Genomic DNA, 21,280 nt, shown 5'->3' on the forward strand with positions numbered 1-21,280 from the left:
AGGTCTTTAAAATATGAGAGAGGTGCTTTAATAGGGATCATGTTAAATCTGTAAATTGCTTTAGGTAGTATAGACATTTTAACGATGTTGATTCTTCCCAACCAAGAGCATGGTATATTTTTCCATTTGTTAACATCTTCAATTATTTCTTTTCTCAGAGTTTCATAGTTCTCTTTATAGAGATCTTTCACGTCCTTAGTTAGATATACTCCCAGATATTTCATCTTCTTTGGCACTATTGTAAAGGGAATAGAATCCTTGATTGTTTTTTCCCCTTGACTATTGTTGGTGTATATAAAGGCTACAGATTTATGAGTGTTAATTTTGTATCCTGAGATGTTACTATATTCCGTAATCACTTCTAGGAGTTTTGTAGTTGATACCCTGGGGTTTTCCAGATATATAATCACATCGTCTGTGAAGAGTGAGAGTTTGATCTCCTCTGGTCCTATTTGGATCGCCTTGATTGCCTTCCCTTGCCTGATTGCAGTGGCTAAGACTTCCATTACAATGTTAAAAAGCAGTGAAGACAGTGGGCATCCTTGCCAGATTCCTGATCTGAGTGGAAATGATTTCAATTTTACTCCATTCAGTATGATATTGGCTATGGGTTTGCTGTAGATAGCTTCTATCAGTTTAAGAAATGTTCCATCTATACCTTTTTTCTTAAGTGTTCTGATCAAGAAAGGGTGCTGGATATTGTCAAAAGCTGTTTCTGCATCAATTGAGAGAATCATGTGGTCTTTGTTTTTTAATTTGTTTATGTGATGTATTATATTTATGGATTTACGTATATTGAACCATCCTTGGGACCCTGGGATGAAACCCACCTGGTTGTGGTATATAATTTGTTTGATGTGTTGTTGGATTCTGTTTGCTAGGATCTTATTGAATATTTTTGCATCAATATTCATTAGAGATATTGGTCTATAATTTTCTTTTCTTGTTGGGTCTTTTCCTGGTTTGGGTATTAGGGTGATATTTGTTTCATAGAATGAGTTGGAAAGTATTCCTTCTTTTTCTATGTTTTGGAAAAGATTAAGTAATATAGGTACTAGTTCCTCTTTAAAGGTTTGGTAGAATTCTGATGTGAAGCCATCTGGTCCTGGGCTTTTCTTTTTGGGGAGATTTCCTATAGTTGATGCTATTTCAGAGCTTTTTATAGGCTTGTTCAACATTTCCACTTCTTTCTGGCTAAGTCTAGGAGGGTGGCATGTTTTATTGATCCATTTCCTTCAGATTTTCATACTTCTGAGAGTAGAGTTTTATGTAGTATTCATTAAGGATTTTTTTAATTTCTGAGGAGTCTGTTGTTATTTGGCCTTTATCATTTCTCATTGATGAAATTAGGGATTTTACTCTTCTGCTTCTGGTTAGGTTAGCCAGTGGTTTATCTATTTTATTGACCTTTTCAAAAATCAACTCTTTGATTGGTTGATCCATTGTATGATTCTTTTGTTTTCAATTTCATTTAGTTCTGCTCTAATTTTAGTTATTTCTTTTCTTCTGCTGGGTTTAGGTTGGAACGTTCTTCCTTTTCCAGTTGCTTGAGATGACCCATTAAAGTATTGACATCCTCTCTTTCCGTTCTCTTGAGGAAGGCTTGCAATGCTATAAATTTTCCTCTTAGGAATGCCTTTGCTGTATCCCAGAGGTTTTGATAGTTCCTTTCTTCATTATAGTTTTGTTCCAAAAATTTGGTAATTTCCTTCTTAATCTCATCTATGACCCGGCTATCATTCTGTATGAGATTATTTAGTTTCCATGTTTTTGTATGCGTGCGGAGATTCCTATTGTTACTGAGTTCAACTTTTATTCCGTGGTGGTCCGAGAAAATACAAGGAATGATTTCTATTCTTTTAAATTTGCTGAGGTTGGACTTGTGACTTAAGATGTGATCAATTTTGGAGGATGATCCATGGGCTGATGAGAAGAATGTGTATTCGATTTTGTTAGGATGAAATGTTCTATAGATGTCTGTTAGATGCAAATGTTGAAAGGTTAAGTTTAATTCTAAAAATTTTTGCTTAGCTTCTTTTTTGAGGATCTATCCAACACTGCCAGAGGAGTGTTAAAGTCTCCAACAATTATGGTGCTGGGGGAAATCAAGTTGCTCATGTCAGATAGAGTTTCTCTTATAAATTAGGGTGCATTCTGGTTGGGTGCAAAATGTTGATAATTGAAATCTCATGTTGAGTGTTGCCCTTAACAAATAAGAAGTGACCATCATTGTCTTTTCTTACTTTGATTGGCTTAAAGCCTATTGTATCTGAGAATAAATTGCAACACCTGCTTTTTTCTGTTTTCCATTTGCCTGAATTACAGATGACCATCCCTTCACCCTGAGTCTATGTTTATCTTTTAAATTAAGGTGAGATTCTTGAATGTAGCAGATGTCTGGCCTGAGGTTTTGTACCCAGTCAGCCAATCTGTGTCTCTTTAGAGGGCAATTTAAGCCATTCATATTTATTGAGAGTAATGATAAACCAGGCAGAGTTTTGGGTATTGAATTTTTTGAAAGTCCCATGGACATTTTTAATCCTTTCACCACTATGGAAGTTAGAATTTGATCAAAAGTTTCTGAGTGATTTTACTTTGGTGGTGGAGGGTTGTGTTGTTCATCTTGGAGGATAGTCTGAGAATATCCTGAAGAGCTGGTTTAGTTGTGGCAAATTTCTTTAACATGTGAATGTCATTAAAGTATTTAATTTCTCCATCATAGATGAAACTCAGTTTAGCTGGGTGCAGGATCCTGGGTTGAAAGTTATTTTGTTTAAGGAGATCAAAGGTTGATGACCACCCTCTTCTAGCTTGAAAGGTTTCAGCAGACAGATCTGCAGTCATTCCAATTTTCTTCCCTTTGTATGTAATGGTTTTCTTCCATCTTACAGCTTTCAGAATTTTCTCCTTCATATTAACTTTTGTGAAATTAATTACAATGTGTCTATGAGAATTTTTACTTGGGTTGAGTTGTGCCGGTGTTCTAAAACTGTCTGCTATCTGAATTTCAGAATCTCTGGGCATGTCTGGAAAATTCTCTTTCATTATTTCATGAAGCAAAGCATCTGTATCCTTTGCAGCAAGCTCATGACTTTCAGGTATTCCTATAAGGCGAATATTAGACCTCTTCGAATTATCCCAGAGCTCTCTGAGAGAATGATCTGTTTTTGTTCTCCACTTTTTTTCCTCTTTGAGTGTTTGGGAGTGTTCAAAAGCTTTGTATTCAATATTGGAAATCCTTTCTTCTGCCTGCTCCATTCTGTTACTGAGGGATTCTACTGTATTTTTTAGATCTTTGAGGGCTGCAAATTCTTGTTTTAATGTGTCAAAATCTTTGGTCATTTTATCTTTAAATTCCTTGAATTCTTGAGACATCTTTTGAATTTCTGCTTTAAATTCTAATTTCATCATTTCCTCCATGTTGTTGATCTTATTTGCTATCCAAATTCTGAACTCGATTTCCGACATCTCAGCCATTTGTTTGTGAATAGGATCTTGTACTGTGTCTGCTTTATTGTTTCTTGGGGAAGTTAATCTGCTCTGATTGTTCATGTTGCCAGAGTTTTTCTGCTGATTCTGCCTCATGATTGTTTTTCACTGTTGGCTAGGTGGTCTGGTAAGGTGAGATTGGATTGGGGTTTCCTGGAGTTGTGGTTAACCAGCCCTTTGTTAAAGGATCTGGGACTGATGACTGCAACTTTTTCCCCTTTAGTTTTGCAAAGGACCTGTACAGTATTACAGTCTGAGGCTGGGGAAACCTGCTTGGTGTGGTGGGGTTAGGTGGTTCAGTCTTGTATACAACTGGTTCTTGTCCGATCCTGGTGGATCAGTGATTCTGGTCAAGTCTTAGCTGTGAAGAAATAGAAGCAATTAAGAAACCCCACCTCCCCAGACAACAACTGGAATGGGAAAATTGACCCTTCCTGTTATTACACAGCCAGGGTATCACCCGAGAGGGTCCTTGGGTGATTGTTCCAAGTTAGGGGTTCTGAACCAATTGACCCAGTCAGTAAGAACTCTTAGGTGGGAGAGTTTGAAATGTCTCCAGCAGCTAGATAGCAGAGGTCTACTGGCTGCTCAGATTTGGCTCTCTCCAGTGCTCTATGGAGTCAGAAAGGCTTGCCTGGTAGCACAGTAGGACCAGGGGCCTGAGTCTCTTTCTCCACTTTGTTCCTTTTTCACACCCAATCACTGGTGACCCTGCAGGGCTGCAGTCCTGCTCCCTCCAATAATGCGAAGCGCCAGGGTTTAGCACCTGTCAGAGTCAAAGGAAGGTCAATGTCCCTGAGGCCTGGCCACTGCCCTCTGCTACCACCTAGCTGGAGAGCTGAGGCCTGCCTGGCTTGGCGTTCAATAGCCACTGGCGAGTGTTCCACTTGGGCTCAGTCTAATCCTGGGGGTACCAGGCCAGCAAATCCTTATCTCTCTCACCCACCATGCCTTTGCCCTTGCCATTCTGCAGCACCAGTATCCCTATAGGGTGGGTTCTGATTTCCTCTGGTAGTGCACAGAGTTGGGGGGGTGTTTCTCCAAGATTAGACCCCAGTGTGATCACTCTAGTATTGCTGAATCTTTGTGGGAAGTGCCCCTGCACAGCTCCTCTGCCACTGTCAAAGCCAGAGAATTCTGGCTGTAGGAGCAGTTCCAGGAGTGTGCTGCACACGGATCTGGCAGCAGGGGTACGCTGCGCACAATTCTGGCAGTGTACAACGCCCAGTGACTTCAGCAAGGAGAACACTACTCCACTGGCAATTCTGGTCAGTTGGGGGCCTGGCACAGAGGCAGGGTGGGCCTGGCACTTGGCCTCAGCGGGTCTCTGGCTGGGTGAGGTTGGGCGCATGGCCTCAGTGGGTCTTCAGCCAGGCGGGGCATGGCTTCAGCTGGTCTTCAGCCAGGTTGAGCGAGGCACGCAGCTCGGCGCCCCTGGTGCGGCTTGGAGAAAGGGAGGGTGGGGGAGGGGACGGGCGCAGGGCTCCAGGTGAGTCTGGGTGGAGGGCTGGGCACTCGGTCAGGTAGGCTGGGAGGGGGAGACACTGCTCATGAGCCTCGTCCCTCAGTGTCTGCAGGTGTTAGGGATCTGGTTTATCCTGTGAGGGGGGCAGGGTGAACTGGAAATTCAGAATGGCAGGGATAATGTTAGTTCATTTTTTTCTGCCTGGTAAGAGAATGTTCAGAGTCACCTCAGGGTCCCTCTGGAGGAAGTAGTCCCCACTTCCTACTGCTCACACCCATGGGTTGAGACAAGAGATCCTCAGTTCACTGCTCCCCTGTAGAAAACCCACAGGAGCAAATGAGGAGCGAAAGGAAAAGGAAAAAAGAACCTGCAGCTTTCTTGGGGGAGGGGTTGGGCACTTTTCCTTTTGGTTGAGTTTTGTACCTGAAGATTGTTGTCTTGGAGTCCCAGTTTGTCTCAGCAGGGGTGACCTGGAGTTATCTCACTTCTCTCTTGGCTGGGCTCCCTGTCTTCAGCTTAATTGGATATTTTCTGGACGTTATTCTTCTCTCTGGATAGGAGCTTCTGTCAGAGGCTGTTTCCAGTCGGCCATCTTGCCCCTCCCCTCCTACCATGCTGTTTTGATCACTATTGATTTACAGTATAGTCAGAGGTCTAGGTAGTGTGATTCCTCCTGCTTTGTTTTTATTTCTGAGTAATGTCTTGGCTATTTGAGTTTTTTTCTGATTCCATATAAAATGAAGTATTCTTTTTTTGAGATCTTTAAAATATGACAGTGGAGCTTTAATAGGGATTGCATTAAAATTGTATATTGCTTTGGGTAGTATGGACATTTTAACACTGTAAACAATGTTCCCATCCATGAGCATGGTATGTTTTTTCATTTGTTAACATCTTCAGTTGTTTCGTAAGGCCTGGCTATTTTTTTGTTGCAGTTGTCATTGATGTCTAGCTGGCCCGGGCTGGGTTTGAACCAGCCAGCCTGGGTGTATGTGGCCTGCGCCCATCCACTGAGTTACGGGCACTGCCCAAGATAGGCATTATTATTTCTTCTTATTATTATTTGTAAATGAGAAAACTGAAGCCTATACAAAAGCAACTGGCCAAACCAGGATTTGAATGTAAATATGTCCAACTTCAAAACCTGTTCTTTCTTCCAGGGTATATTCATGTTATGCCATTTCAAAGGACTCAGCTAGGCATGGGGGCTCATGCCTATAATCCCAGCACAAGAGGGTGAGGTGGGCAGTTTGCCTAAGCTCACAAGTTCGAGACCAGTCTGAGCCAGAGAAAGACCTCATCTCTAAAACTAGCAGGGCATTGTGGCAGGTGCCTGTAGCCCTAGCTACTCAGGAGGCTAAGGCAAGAGAATTACTTGAGCCCAAGAGTTAGAGGTTGCTGTGAGTTATGACACCAGCGCACTCTACTGTGGGAGACAAAGTGAGGCTCTGTTTCAAAGGAAAAAACAAAAACGGACCACATGAGCTGCATTCAAGTACAAACTAGGTCTGTTTTGTTTTTAAATTAAAAATCAATTAGGTGGTTTTCAAATATTTGAATTTTTTCACATTCAAATTCTTTTTATAGGGCTTGCTAACAATGGAATTTAAAGAGCTGTAAATCATTTCAGTGTCTTATTGCAAAGCAAGGCAGTCAAATAAAATATAGGCATATATAACACTTAAAATAGAAACAATTTAACATAGAACATTTAAAACAGAACACTACCTGCTGACTGTGCTCTGTTATTCCTAGTAATTACGTCATTTGAGAATCCATTTGTCTTTTATCTTTTTAGAATTTCTATTCATCCCTTTGCATGAATTCCATCTGTGAGTCAGTCTCCAGGCCTCTTTTGGGTTGACTTTGATCAGGGATTTCTGGCCCTGCTCTCTGGGCCCATGAAAGAGCCCCAGTGTGTACTTTGCCTGGGCTTCTAGGATGTGTTCCTCTGCCTGGTCAGCCCAGTGGCCACTTGGTTCAGTCAGCTTTCCCATTCTATATAGAGAGGATTTGTTTTTGTTGTTGTTTGTTTTCTGAGACAGTCCCTCACTCTGTTGCCCTGGGGTAGAGTGGCATGGTGTTGCAGTTCATAACAGCCTCAAACTCAAGAGATCCTCTTGCCACAGCCTCCCAAGTAGCTGGGACTACAGGCACCCACCAACTCACTCAACTACCCTGTTTCCCTGAAAATAAGACAGTGTCTTATTTTAAGGTGTGCTCCCAAAGATGTGCTAGGTCTTATTTTCAGGGGATGTCTTATCTTTCCTGTAAGTAGGTCTTATTTTTGGAGGATGTCTTACTTTCGGAGAAACCAGGTAGTTTTTCTATGTTTAGTAGAGGTGGGGTCTTGCTCTTGCTCAGGCTGATCTTAAACTTCTGAGCTCTAGGGATCCTCCAACCTCTGCCTCCCAGAATACTAGGATTACCAGTGTGACCCACTGTATCTGGCCCACAGTGGGTTTTGACTGATTCTTCTAACTGGAGTAAGCATACCCCAGGACAGGGGGAGACTTTCCAAGTGAATACTATATGTGAAAAGGGTAGTTTTCAGGATGTTCCCGATCCTCAAATTCCTTGCTAAAACTGCCTTGCCTGAGAAAGAGCCTGTGGGTGGTTCCTTCCACTTTCTCTCGTCAGTGTCTTTGTCATCAGAGAAAGGCACCTTCTCACCCACATTGCCTTTTACTAGAGCACCTTGCCCCAGGGTATAAACATTTCTCAAGTGCCTATCAGACAATTTCAAAACCTCCAATATATTATCAAAACTTGTACTATGCAGTAGAACCTCCATAGCTGACTTCCTCTCTGCACTGAGGAACTTCCTCCTTCAGTTGACCACATGTACGTATCAGTACAGTGGGCCTAGTTCCTTATGCTGACCACCCCCCAGGTCACCAGTTTTTACAGTCCCTGGGCTTGTCAACTTACAGAGAATTTATGTATTTAAGATGTGATATAGTCTTTTTATTTTTAAATGTTACTGTTTGCGATATGCCAGCCCTTGCAACTATTTTTAATTATGGTGAAAATGTCCTATGCCCACTTGACAAGATTGGGAGATACAACCCCAGGAAATATGTCTACTTGGAAAATGTGTAAGGGTTACATAGTTTTCTAGAATTCACTTACAGGTTACTCAAGCAAAGTTTATTAGTACTCTGTTAGAGGAAAAAGATGTTCCAGTGGACAGCCCAGTCTTTCCTGGGTTGGCCGCTTGCGCCCTCTGCTGGTAGTCCTAGATTTTGCTTTTAAGAAGGCGACACTGTCCTTTTTTCTCACCCTAACTGTGGTCAAAATCGCCCCACTTGGGAGGGCCTGACAAGAGCAAGCCGCCTGAGCCTCCCTAGCCCAACCTGCCATGGATTCAAACGGTCCTTTCACAGCAAGCAGATCACAGAATGACTGGGTCAGAGAGTCTTGGGGTGGGTGACAGAACACATTCATAGTCTGAGCATACACATCTTCTTTTACTGATTGAGTTAATGAGGAGTTTCTCAGTCTTGGAAACATCAGTAATTCCTGCAGAACAATAATAATCACCTTGCTGGCCCGGGTGTTTGCTGTGTGCCAAGCACTGTTTGAAGCCCTGCGTTCACTCGTGTGAACACTAATTCACTCACTGAATTCTCTCATGTGCCCTGTGAGATAGGAACCGTCATTCTCATTTTACAGATGAGGAAGGTTCCATTAATTGTCCAAGGTAACAGATCAGCTGCGGAGTCAGGATTTAGAAGCAGGCCCTTCCACGTAGGTTGTATATTTACCATTATTCTTTACCATTTGTTGCATAAAAACAAGAAAACACAGGAAAAAAGTAAAAAAGAAAAATCTGTTATCTGGCCACCCGGAGATGATCAAAGTTTATGTTTTGGAGCATGCCTTTCTAGTCCTGTATGTGGGTAGGAGTGTGTGGGTCTCTATTGTTCTGTTTTGTACAAAGGAGATCTCCTAGTTCTGTAATCCGCTCTGGACACTTAAAGATATATCCAGATTCCTCCTGGTCACTTTTCATCTCTATTTTCAGCCACTATCAGTTTTGTTACCCCCTGGAGCATGAACTAGGCCGGGATCACTTGGTTTCTTTCTAACATTCAGCATCTAGAGTTCTCTCTCTATGGGCAGCTCAAGGAGGTGACTGGAGTCAGGCAATGTCCCCCAGGGCTGAAATCTGTGCCCCCCAGGAAATCTCCCTGTCCATTGAGGTGTGGGTGGGTCTGATGGTCAGGAGTTTTCTGTGCTGAGCAGCAAGTTCAGATGGCCAATGTGGGAGGAAACAGAAGCAGTTTCCAGATCTTGGCTTGTGCTGTTTAGTTCTCCATCTTTGGAGATGCGCGCTCAGCTTTAGCACTCTGGAGGAGCAGATTCTGATAGGAACATTCTGAATTCTGAACGCCAAGCTCATTCCACCTCTCTGGAGCCAAGGATGCCAGTATGAGTCTTTCTCATACTGGAGCTCAGCTGGCACATCACTCTGGGATGGCCATAAGTGGAACCCTGAGAATTTCCAGGCCTCACCTTCAACCAAGGGTCCTGCAATGCCGTGGCCTCACCAGATAGCTCCCCATAGGGAAAGCCCTGCCAGGAGTGGCCAGGATGGTGCGATGCCCTGGGGCCACTTGGAGGCCTGCAGAGCAGCCCTGAGGCCACTGTCCCTGAGAGGAACTGTCAACCTCTGTTGAGGCCCTGTAAGGAGGCAGCTACGGGTACTCTTAGCGAAACTAAATATATAAATGGACAACGACCTGACTGCATATACCAATAGAGCTCTGCCCCACAATCTGCAGCAACCAGACCAGGAAGCTGACCGTCCTCTTTAGGACCCAGCCTGAAGGCAGCCTTGTTGGAAGTCAGGTCTCTACCTCTAGTGATAGCCCAAGAAGCCCAGCAGAAACAATCAGCTGCCTCCACTTGGGGGCCGCCTGCCTGATGCTGCTGCTTGCGCACCATGAAGCTCCCCTATTCTTCCGCCAGCCGTTGGTCTCTGTCATGTCCAGAGCTTGTGGCTGACCCCATCACCAGAGCAAACTCTGCACAAACTGCCTTTGCCTTTCTCATTTGGCTGGTTCCACTTATGGCCACCCCTTCCTCCCACAGGGACTCCAAACTCAGTTGGAGCCACAGGATAAGGATCCTACTGATGGATACATAGAGGGGTCACGTAGGAGGGTCACACACTGGGTCACACACACAGGAGGGCTATATATGGGGATGTCACAAACAGGGGACCCCTGAAAGAAGTCACATTAAGAAGGCTGAGCACGGGGTCAGAGACAGTGAATTTCACTCTCAAAGGGACCTCTGACTCCAGCACCTTCCCACAGAAGCCACAAGGAGCATCCCTTTCTGGAGCCCTTAGATACTGATGTCAGGGATGTTGTTCTAGAAGCCTGTTCTCTGCCTGTCCCTTTCAGGCTCACAGACACCTCAGTCAAACTCCTTGGCTCAAGTGATTCTCCTGCCTCAGCCTCCCGAGTAGCTGTATCTGGAACTACAGGCATGACACCTGGCTCATTTTCTATTTTTAGTAGAGATGGGGTTGCTCTTAATCAGGCTGGTCTTGAACTTCTGAGCTCAATAGATCCTCCTTCAGCTTCCCAGAGTGCTAGGATTACAAGCATGAGCCACCATGGCTGGCCAGGGTCTTGTTATGTCTCCCTGGCTAGAATTCAGTGGCATCATCATAGCTCCCTACAACCTCAAACTGCTGGGCTCAAGTGATCCTCCTATCTCAGCTTCCCAAAGTGCTGCGATTATAGGCATGAGTCACCAAGTCCAGGCCCATCATGTGGTCAAGTTTTTATAAAATGGTCCATGTAAACTCAAGAACATTGTTCTCTAATTGTGACATATGGAATTTTACATATGATATGTCCATTTAATCAATGCTGTTAATTTTAATATTCAAATCTTGATACCTTTAGGTAATCAATCACTGATACTATCTCTACTCTTTTAGTGATATAGTTTATATTTTACATACTTAACGTGGTCTCAGGTTAATAAAAAGCCCACTCCTCCTTTTAAACAATATAATCAGCTTGCTAAGCTTTGCTCTCAAATTTTATTTGTATTTTAGTTCTATTTTTTAACTCTGTAAGTGATACAGTTTGGAAATTTGACCTCTTCAAATCTGATGTTGAAATTTGATTTCCAATGTTGGAAGCAGGGCCTAAAGGAACGTGTTTGGGGTGGCGGTGGAGGAGCAAGAACGGCTTGGTGCCCTTCTCGTGGTAATGAGTGAGTTCTTGCTCTCTTAGATCCCATCAGAGCTCTCCCAAGAACCGGTTGTTAAAAAGAGCCTAGAACCTCCCTCCTCTCTCTCCCTGGCCTCCTCTCGCATCATGTGACCTCTGCACACAGTGGATCCCTTCACCTTCCTCCGGGAGTGGAGTAGCCTGAAGTCCTCACCAGAAGCAGATGGTGGAGCCATGTCTCTCGCACAGCCTGCAGAACCAGGAGCCACATACACTTCTTTTCTTGATAAATTACTCAACCTCAGGTATTCCTTTGTAGCAACACAAAACACATGAAAACAAGTTTGTAATTATTATTATTATTTTTTGAGACAGAGTCTCACTCTGTCACCCTGGGTAGAGTGCTATAGTGTCATCATGGCTCACGGCAACCTCAAACTCTTGGGCTCAAGCGATTCTCCAGCTTCAGCCTCTTGAGTAGCTGGACTACAGGTCCCCACAATGGCCTGGTTAATTTTTCTATTTTTAGTAGAGACATGGTCTTGTTCTTATTTGGGCTGGTCTCAAACTCTTGAGCTCAGATGATCCTCCTGCCTCGGCTTCCCAGAGTGCTAGGATTACAGGCATGAGCCACTTGTGCCTGGCCTATCTATTATTATTGTTTGTAACTGTCAAGATTTGTTTGGCTGCACTCACATGGTTACTATTTTCTTTTTCTTTCTTTCTTTTTTTTTTTTTGAGACAGAGTCTTACTTTGTTACCCTTGGTAGAGTACTGTGGTGTCATAGCTCATAGCAACCTCAAACTCAAGTGATCCTTTTGGTTCAGCCTCCCAAATAGCTGGGACTACAGGTGCCCACCACAATGCCCAATAAGTGATCCTTTTGGTTCAGCCTCCCAAATAGCTGGGACTACAGGTGCCCACCACAATGCCCAACTATTTTTAGAGGTGGGTCTTGCTGTGGCTCAGATGATCTATGATCATGAGACCTATGATCTCAGGCAATCCACCTGCTTTGGCCTCCCAGTGCTAAGACTACAGGTGTAATCCACCGCGGTTGGCCTATGGTTACCATTTTCTTTGCCTCCCAGTCCTTCCTGTATCTCAGACGTGTCTGGGATCATTTTCCTTCTTCCTGAAGCACATCCGTTAGACAGTCCATCAGGGAGAAACATGCTGGTGATTTAATTTGTTTGAAAATGTCTCTATTCTTGGGGCAGTGCCTGTGGCTCAGTGAGTAGAGTGCCAGCACCATATATCAAGGGTGGCAGGTTCAAACCTGACCCTGGCCAAACTGTAACAAAAAATAGCCGAGCATTGTGGTAGGCACCTGTAGTCCCAGCTACTGGGGAGGTTGAGGCAAGAGAATTGCCTAAGCCCAAAAGCTGGAGGTTGCTGTGAGCTGTGATGTCATTGCACTCTACCGAGGGTGACAAAGTGAGACTGTTTCTAAAAAAAAAAAAAAGAAAAAAACTGTCTCTATTCTTAAAAAAGGATTTCTTGAGTATATACTTCTAGCTGGGCAATAATTTTCTGTGACCACTTTTTTTTCTTGTTTGTTTGTTTTTTGAGGCAGTCTCACTCTGGTGGCCTCCTGGGCTCAAGCTATCCTCTTGCCTCAGTTTTTCTATTTTTAGTAAAGATGCGGGGGGGGGGTGTCTCACTATTGCTCAGGCTGGTCTTGAACTCCTGAGCTCAAGTGATCCACCCATCTGGGCCTCCCAGACTGTTAGCATTACAGGTGTGAACTACCAGGCGCAGCCAACTGTGAGCACTTTGAAATTATTAGTATGCTTTTCCTCATTGCTGTTGCTGAAAATTCTGCTTCAGGCTAAGTGGTGTTTTTTGGTACATAATCTGATATTTTTCCCCTCTGACTGTTTTCAAATCTTTTTTTTACCATTTTCTATATCGTGCAGTTTCCTTGTGCCATATATAGGCGTGGATTTCTTTTTCTTATATATCATGCTTGGGAAATATTATGCTTCTTCAGAGTGAGGACTCACCTGTCATCAATTCTGAAAAATTATTACCCATCATCACTTCAAACATTACCTCTCCACTGCTGTTTATCTCCTTCAGAGAACTCCATTTAGCCTCATTTTAGACCTTTACATTCTATTTTATCAATAGTTTTTTACATTTTATATCTCCTGTTTCTTTTTTCTTTTTTTTTTTTTTTTGCAGTTTTTGGCTAGGGCTGGGTTTGAACTCGCCACCTCTGATATATGGGGCTAGCGCCCTACTCCTTTGAGCCACAGGCACCACCCTTTTTTTTTTTTTTTGAGACAGTCTCACTATGTCACCCTCAGTAGACTGTCATGATGTCACAGCTCACAGCAACCTCAAACTCTTGGGCTGAAGCTATTCTCTTGCCTCAGCCTCCTGAGTAGCTGGGATTACAGGTGCCCACTACAACGCCTGGCTATTTTTTGTTGTGGTTGTCATTGTTGTTTAGCAGGCCCCGGGCCAGGTTTGAACCTGCCAGCCTTGGTGCATGTGGCCGGTGCCCTAACCACTGAGCTACAGGCACCGAGCCTCTCTATCTTCCTGCTATGTAACTTCTTAAATTCTATATTTGTATTAGTTATTTATTGCTACATAACAAATGCTCCCCTCACCTAAAATCTTGATTCATCAATACTGATTTTTTTTTTTTTTTTAGAGACAGAATCTCACTTTATGGCCCTCCATAGAGTGCTATGGCATCACAGCTCACAGCAACCTCCAACTCCTGGGCTTAGGCGATTCTCTTGCCTGAGAAGCTGGGACTACAGGCGCCCGCCACAACGCTCAGCTATTTTTTATTTTTTTTTGCAATTTGGCCAGGGCAGGTTTCGAACCTGCCACCCTCAGTATATGGGGCTAGTGTCCTACCCATTGGGCCACAGGTGCTGCCCCTATACCACTGATGTTTAACCAGTGTGTCATGACACAATGATGTGGCATGAGGGGATCCTAGGTGTGCTATGAAAATTTTTTAAAGATCATTAATTATATTATTTTTGAAAGAAGCTCAAGGCATAGTAAGTATATTCCCCTTCTTTACTCTTTTTTTTTTTGATCAACACAGTTTAAGTGTGCTGCAGAAGTTTAACTATAAGTTCAAGTGTGCAGGAGATAAAAAAGGTTGCAAAACACTATGATTTACACAGTTTCTAAGGATCGGAAATTTGGGTGTAGCTTAGCTGGTTGGTTCTGGTTCATGATCTCTCATGAGAATATAGACAAAATGTTGGCTGGGGCTACAGTCTGAAAGCTCAGATTGGGCTTACTCTTAGCTAGAGGCTTGAAAGTCTCACTCTTTGGGTGTTGGGAACTTTCTAAAGAACTTCATAAGTGCTCTCACTGCATGGCAACTGGGTCTTTCCAGAGTGAGCAATCCAAGAGACCAAGCAGGTCATACTTTTATGACCTAATCTTAAGCTCACACATCACAACTTCTGCTTTTTATTACATACAAATCAGTAAGTCCAGCCCACGTTTGTGGCAAAGAGAATTAGGCTCCACTGTTCAAAGGAAGTACCAAAGAATTCATGGACATATTTTGAACCACCACATTTCATTTCATTCATTTATTTCTTCAGCTATCCAATCTGCTATTTAACACAGCTATCGTGTTTCTAATTCTGAATATTAAATCCTTCATTGCTAGAATTTTTTGGGGGGGTTCCGTGGTCATTTTTTTGTCCCTCTCTTTATAAAAATAGATTAAACATATCATTATGCATTCTGTATCTCATAATCTTATCTGAAGTCTGTGGGTATGAATCTGCTTTCTACTATTTTGCTGTTTCTGCTCATAGGTCTTATTTTGTTTTAAAATGTATTATGAAAGAACTTTTTATATATTTTTTACTCACCAGTATACTAATGAGGAATTAAGTTAATTTGGATTGGAACTTCATTTTATTTTATTTATTTTTTGAGACAGAGTCTCACTTTGTTGCCCTGGGTAAAGTGCTGGGACCTCTTAGCTCACAGCAACCTCAAACTCTTGGGCTCAAGCGATTCTCTTGCCTCAGCCTCCAGAGCAGCTGGGATGACAGGGCCCCGCCACCACCTCTGGCTATATTTTAGAGACGGGGTCTCACTCTGGCTCAGGCTGGTGTCAAAGTCTTGAGCTCAGGCGATCCACCAGCCTGGGCCTCCCAAGTGCTGGGATTACAGGTGTGAGCCACCGCGCCGGGCATGGATTGGAACTTCATATACATATGGAAACTAGAAAGCCTGTTGTGAAGGTGTATTTCTTTCAGAGAGAATTTACCTCAACTTCTCTGTGTCATATCGGGTCTACTAACTTAAAAAACTATAATTTCTTTGCCTGGGGGGTTTGAACCATACAGGTGGAATGAATTCAGATCTGAAAGCCATGTTTTATAACATTAAATCCTATGACCTCTCTAACCAGATTTAACGTCAACGTTTTGGCTATATTTAATGAAAAGTGCAAAAGTAAGATTCCACCTCCATCCCTTCTTCACTCCTCAAAGGCAGTCACTATCCTAGAGTTGGTGTCTATAATTGTTATGCATATTTTTAACATAGATACATATTAAGTATGCTATTTATTAACATATAATATGTTTTTGTGTTTATATATCCTTTTACTGATGGATAAGTAGAGATTTTGTTTTTCTGAAACAGAGTCTCAAGCTGTCGCCCTGGGTAGAGTGCTGTATGTCGTAGCTCACAACAACCTCGAACTTGGGTTCAAGCGATTCTCTTGGCTCAGTTGTTCTGTTTTTAGTGGGAGTGGGGGGGGGAAGGGTCTCGATTTTGCTCAGGCTGGTCTCCAACTTGTGACCACAACCTCCGCCTCCCAGAGGGCTAGGATTACAGTAGAAGCCCACGTCTGGGGCCACAGAGAGCCCTTCCAGACGAGGGTCAGGTGAGCTACCGGAAGGGCAGGAGTGGGCGTGGCCTCGAGGGGCCGAGAGCGAGGGTGGGTCGGTCCCGACTCCCTGAGGTGACCCTGAGGCTGGAGGAGGAGCCTCCCGTTGGTTACCAGAAAGAAACTGGCCGTTGCAGTTTATATTCCCAAAAGGTGAGTTAGGACGATAGCTCTTGTATGAGGCCTAATTTCTCATTTATGACTTTAATTCCGCTTATTCCATTTCTCTATATAGCCAAGGAAGAAAAAAACCAACGTTGACCCCGACGTGACTTGAACACGCAACCTTCTGATCTGGAGTCAGACGCGCTACCATTGCGCCACGAGGTCACAGTGAGCTGCTAACTGTACGTTTTTAAAGACCTCACTGCGCCAGTACGGTTCCCCCGGCTCCGGAGATACAGGGTGGAAGACGCTCCCCTTCCTGCACTGCAGCTCGGATTTAAAAGGGGAAGAGCTCCGAACTCTCGCTTTTTGAGTATTGGGAAACCGATGTCTCTGGGGAACCTCAGCCTCTACTGCAGAGCAGGCACCCGGTGGCAGCGACTCGGGCACCGCCTCCTCCGTGTCGCCGAGTGACTGGGCGAGGGGGCGCTGGGGGCTCGGGGACACCCGAGGGGGACGAGGAGGGGGCGGGGTCCGGCGGGGCGCGGGCAGGCGGGCGAGGTGACACTGTGGGGCCGGGCTGCGGGCAGCAGTGGCGACTCGGCGGTCCCCGCCCTCTCCTCGGAAGATGGCGGCTGCCCGGGTCTGCGGGACTCGGCGGCCGGACCCGGCGGTGCGGGGCCAGGCCGGGCCGCGTCCTCCTCTCCCGGAACCGCACAGACGCTGGGCTGACAAACCAACTTGAAAGACGCAGCCATTAAAATTTGTTAACTATATTCTAATATGAAAGAAGGCAGTAGACGATCTAAGACATACCCTCATAAGACAAAAACTCAAATCAAAGTGGGGGACAGGAGAATGAGGGAGGAGGAGGAAGGAGGGAGGCGGATGGGGGGTCACGGTGTGTGACACAGCTCTTGGGGGCAGGACACAATTATAAGAGGGACTTCACCTAACAAATGCAATCAATGTAACCTAATCCTTTGAGCCCTCAAGGAACCGCGCCTCCAAATTTTGTTAACTATAAAAGCAAACATTTCTTTGAGGAAAGCCAAAACAGTATAAGGAAGAAAATTAGAATCATTGACAATCCCGCCCTCCACAGAGAGTACTGATATTTTGTTGTGCTGTATTTCTCCTTCTGGATTTTTACTGGCTATATATATGCCCTAAGTATAGTTCTGAATTTTCCAGTGATGAATTGCACATATATGGAAAAATATGGGTGCATGTAGCCTCCAGATCAAGAGCATTTACACACCCTTCCAGTAACTTCAAAGTCACTTTTAAGAAGGGATTATATTGCACACAACATATAATTAACATTTTGTTAATTTTTTCGCTTGCTACATTGCCTGTTTATTTGCTTTAACAAAATTTGTTTAGAATAATGAAGCCTCAAGCCATCTTTGTACAAGTTCAATCTAGATTTCCAGGGCAGTGAGGCGGGGAAACTGACCTTGGTGAGTGCTTGCCTGTGTGAATGAACGTGCATCGCTCCTGGAGAAGGGGGTGTGGTGGTGAGAAGTCAGAGGAGGCAGCGAGATGCAGGGATCGCACCCCTGTGGTTTGACTCTTCACCGGGCTGCCCCATCACAGAGAAAAGCACACAGTATATCTTTGCTTAGTTTAGCATCATCTCGTGCCTGGGTAATGGCTGAATTTGTTCGTCAAGAACAAGTCTTTACTCAGCTCTTATTTTCTAAAGGGCAAAAAAATGTTCCAACTCCCCAAAGCCTATGGAAGATGCCCTTTCATTCAGATTACACGTTTCTTATCTGACAAATTCCAACCAGGGACTTGAACACTAAACCCTGAGGTGGGGAAAGCTCACAGCCTCTGTGTGGAGTGGGTTGTCTACACCACCACGCTGACTGGGTGGGGGCAGCTGTACTACTGCAGGCTGGGTTCTTGGGAAGCATCTGCTGAAACAGTGTATTTGGGGAATAACTCATGTGAGAGGACATGGGAGGTGGCCAAGTTGGCAGCAGGAGCCTGCAGGCTGGGCCGCAGACACTGCCCAGTCTCTGCCAGCTGGTGGGGAGTATGATTAGAGGAATATGTCCCAGGGAAATGGTGCACCTCGTACCACTGCCTTACTGAGTCTCAGGCCTGGTCCACTCTTAGAGGATGGTGACATTGGCTTGAAAGCTGAGGTGAGTGAAGCTAACTGGAGGCTCACCACTAACTTCCCTCCTGTGGTTGGATGGCAAGTTCTTGGGGGGACCAGGGATAGAATTGGGGAGAAAATCTGTGAAAATGAGAAGAGGCCAGTCCAGCCAGTCCAGGCATTGGAGAAGCTTTGTTAGAGAAAAGAGAGAAAACCAGCAGAGTGGAGTCTGGCCAGGAGTCAGCTGGATTTCATACAGTTTCAAAAGACTTTCATTTGTGTAGCTGGAATGCGGGTGGGGGTTATGAGAGGTGAGGGAAGTCATTTTTATTCTGGAGAGTGAATGATGCTGTGTCAGGGACCGATCTTAGAATTACTCCTTTCCACAGAAGTGTTAATCTTGCACCAGGACCTTGTCAGCCAGGACCAGGGTAGGAGATTGTTTGTTCTGATGTTTCCCAGGAACACTGGCCCTGAAGCATTCTAGGAGTGTGGGGAGGGAGGCTGTGGTTATGATATTTGGCCCCTGACCTGTTTTTTATCGCTAGCTGTCCTCCAAGATGGCTGTACTCTTGTCAGGGCTGTGAGGATTTCTTTCCCACAGATCTCCCTTGGAGGAGGGTCTGAAGTGCATCTGCAGTCTGCTACCGTGTGCAACACACACCTCATATGCATGTTCCCCCCCCCTTTGTTTTTTACACAGTCCCTGATGTCTTACTTCAAGCACCAATCTCTGTGAGTGAGCTGAACCAACAGATAACTCCAGATTCCAGAAACAACTCTATATTCCTGGGAACAAAGTCTTTGGAGCAGCTTCTCCTACTTTCACTGTTGAACTCCTTCCTGACAGAAATTTAGCCCAAAGGAAATAAAAGGAACTTCTTTTCCACACCATGACAGAATCTTTCTTCTAAGTCCCAACACCAACTAAGTACTCCACTCTTCAGAATGAAAAATACTGTGGAAACTGATGAAATATTTTAAATCTCCACAGAAACACTCCCTGGGAGTCACTGCTTCACGGGAGCCCTTGGCAAAGGGGTGGTGGGAGCAACTCAGAAGGCTGTGATAGGGAGAGCCAGGTGGAGTCTGGCTACTATATAGGACTTAAAAAAAGACAGATTTAGGGGTGGTACCTGTGGCTCGGGGCATAGGGCGCAGGCCCTATATACCGAGGGTGGCAGGTTTGAAACCGGTCTCAGCGAAACTGCAACAACAACAAAAACAGATTTAGGGAGTTTATGAACTTTAGGCATTTAGGTTTTCATGATGATTTTGATCCCAGGTTTTCATTCATTTCATGTGTTGTGCCTCAAAACCCTCAAATAGGAAAGACATTTTTTTTTAAATGGGAAAATCCAAAAGGTTTATAAGTAGAGACAATTGCTTCTTCTTCCTTTTCTGTCTGTCTCTCTTTGAAGCCTTCTGTGACCTGGTTTTCTGAGGATGTGGTTCTGAGTTTAAATCCATAGAGGGCCCTGAAAGTTTTCCAATGGTCTGTCTGATGAGATGACTGCCACATATGTTCAGTGGTCCAAAGAGACTGGCGCAGTTTGGATGCCTGTTACACGGAGAAATGGAATGCTGAATGTGGAAAGTTCTGTTGTCTGTTGGGGGAACAGCTATAGCTGATCAGGTTCTCTGTCAGTCAGCAAAGGACAAGGACACACCCCCCCACACACAACCAGTCCCTATATGACAATAAATGTTATCTTTTGAGTTTATCTTTATCCTCTTTGGCACTTTTGGCTGAACTTTTCTCTGGAAATGTTTTGCTTTCTTTCTCTCTCTCTCTTTCTCCTTCTTCCCTAGAGATATAGACTCAGTACCACCTTCTTCTTCTTCTTTTTCTTTTCTTTTAGGACTCCAATTATGCATATTTTTATGGCTCTCCTTTGCCTGTCTCCTTTATCATTTTCTTTCTTTCTTTCTTTGGAGACAGTCTCACTGTGTCGCCCTTGGTAGACACAACCAACAAACTCTTGGGCTTAAGTGATTCTCTTGCCTCAGCCTCCCAAGTAGCTGGGACTACAGGCGCCTGCCACAGCCCAGCTATTTTTCTGTTGCTGTTGTAATGGTTGCTTAGCAGGCCTGGGCTGGGTTCAAACCCGCCAACCGCGGTGTATGTGGCTGGCGCCATAACCACTGTGCTACCAGCGCCCAGCCAAGACTCAGTACTTTCTAAACACAAAGGCCAGGCTTGTTTCTTGACATAGATGATGAGTATGGCTTAGTGGTTAGAGCTGTTTACAGAGATGTTCAATGGCAGACAGCTCTGTCATGAGCAGCAAGATGAATATATGAAGCTGGGTTTTTCTGGCCAACTGCTGTCTTCCAATCTGGTGTGTGATCAGTAGTAAAAGGGAGAGTCTGGTCCTTACTGTTAATAAGAATTTACTTATGAGCTTTAACTGTCTTCAGCAATTCAAGTAGGGAAGGTTTACTGGTACACTCTACCAAGAAAGAAGTAGCAAGTATGTGAGAGTGTGCAAGTGTGTGACAAGGTACTGGGAGGACAGGAGCTCAAGTCCTGTCCTTGTTACTTATATGATAGTCCAAATTTTTATGATGTTGGATAGGTTATCCAACTTTTGTCATAGTTTCTTCAACTCTAAAATGTTTATAACATAACCTAGCTCAGCTTGGGCTCAGTGGTTCATGTCTGTAATCCTAGCACTTTGGGAGGCTGAGACAGGAGGATCACTTGAGGTCAGGAGTTGGAGACCAACCTGAGCAAGATCAAGACCCCATCTCTAAAAAAAGAAAAAACAACAGAAAAATTAGCTGGATGTGCTGGCACAGGCCTGTATTTCCAACTACTCAGAACGCTGAGGCAGGAGGATCCTTAAGCCTAGAAATTTGAGGTTGCCATGAGCTATGATGATACTGCACTGCCTGGTGACAGCATAAGACTGTCACAAGAAAACAAAAAAACAGAAATGAAAACAAACAAAAAAAGGTCCTCTCTCAAAAGGTTGCTGTAAGGATTAAGGAAATTAATGTATGGAAATAGGTTCCA

At 44.3% G+C, this 21,280-nt stretch overlaps 1 non-coding gene across 1 annotated transcript; it reads right to left on the reverse strand.

Moving 5' to 3' along the window:
* Positions 1-16,304: 16,304 nt before the first annotated feature.
* On the reverse strand, positions 16,305-16,376 carry TRNAW-CCA (transfer RNA tryptophan (anticodon CCA)). Its single transcript has one exon. It is a non-coding gene; the product is annotated as a tRNA-Trp (tRNA).
* Between the last annotated feature and the right edge of the window lie 4,904 nt (positions 16,377-21,280).

The sequence above is a fragment of the Nycticebus coucang genome, chromosome 18 (assembly GCF_027406575.1).
Source record: "Nycticebus coucang isolate mNycCou1 chromosome 18, mNycCou1.pri, whole genome shotgun sequence".
NCBI classification, from domain to species: Eukaryota; Metazoa; Chordata; class Mammalia; order Primates; family Lorisidae; genus Nycticebus; species Nycticebus coucang.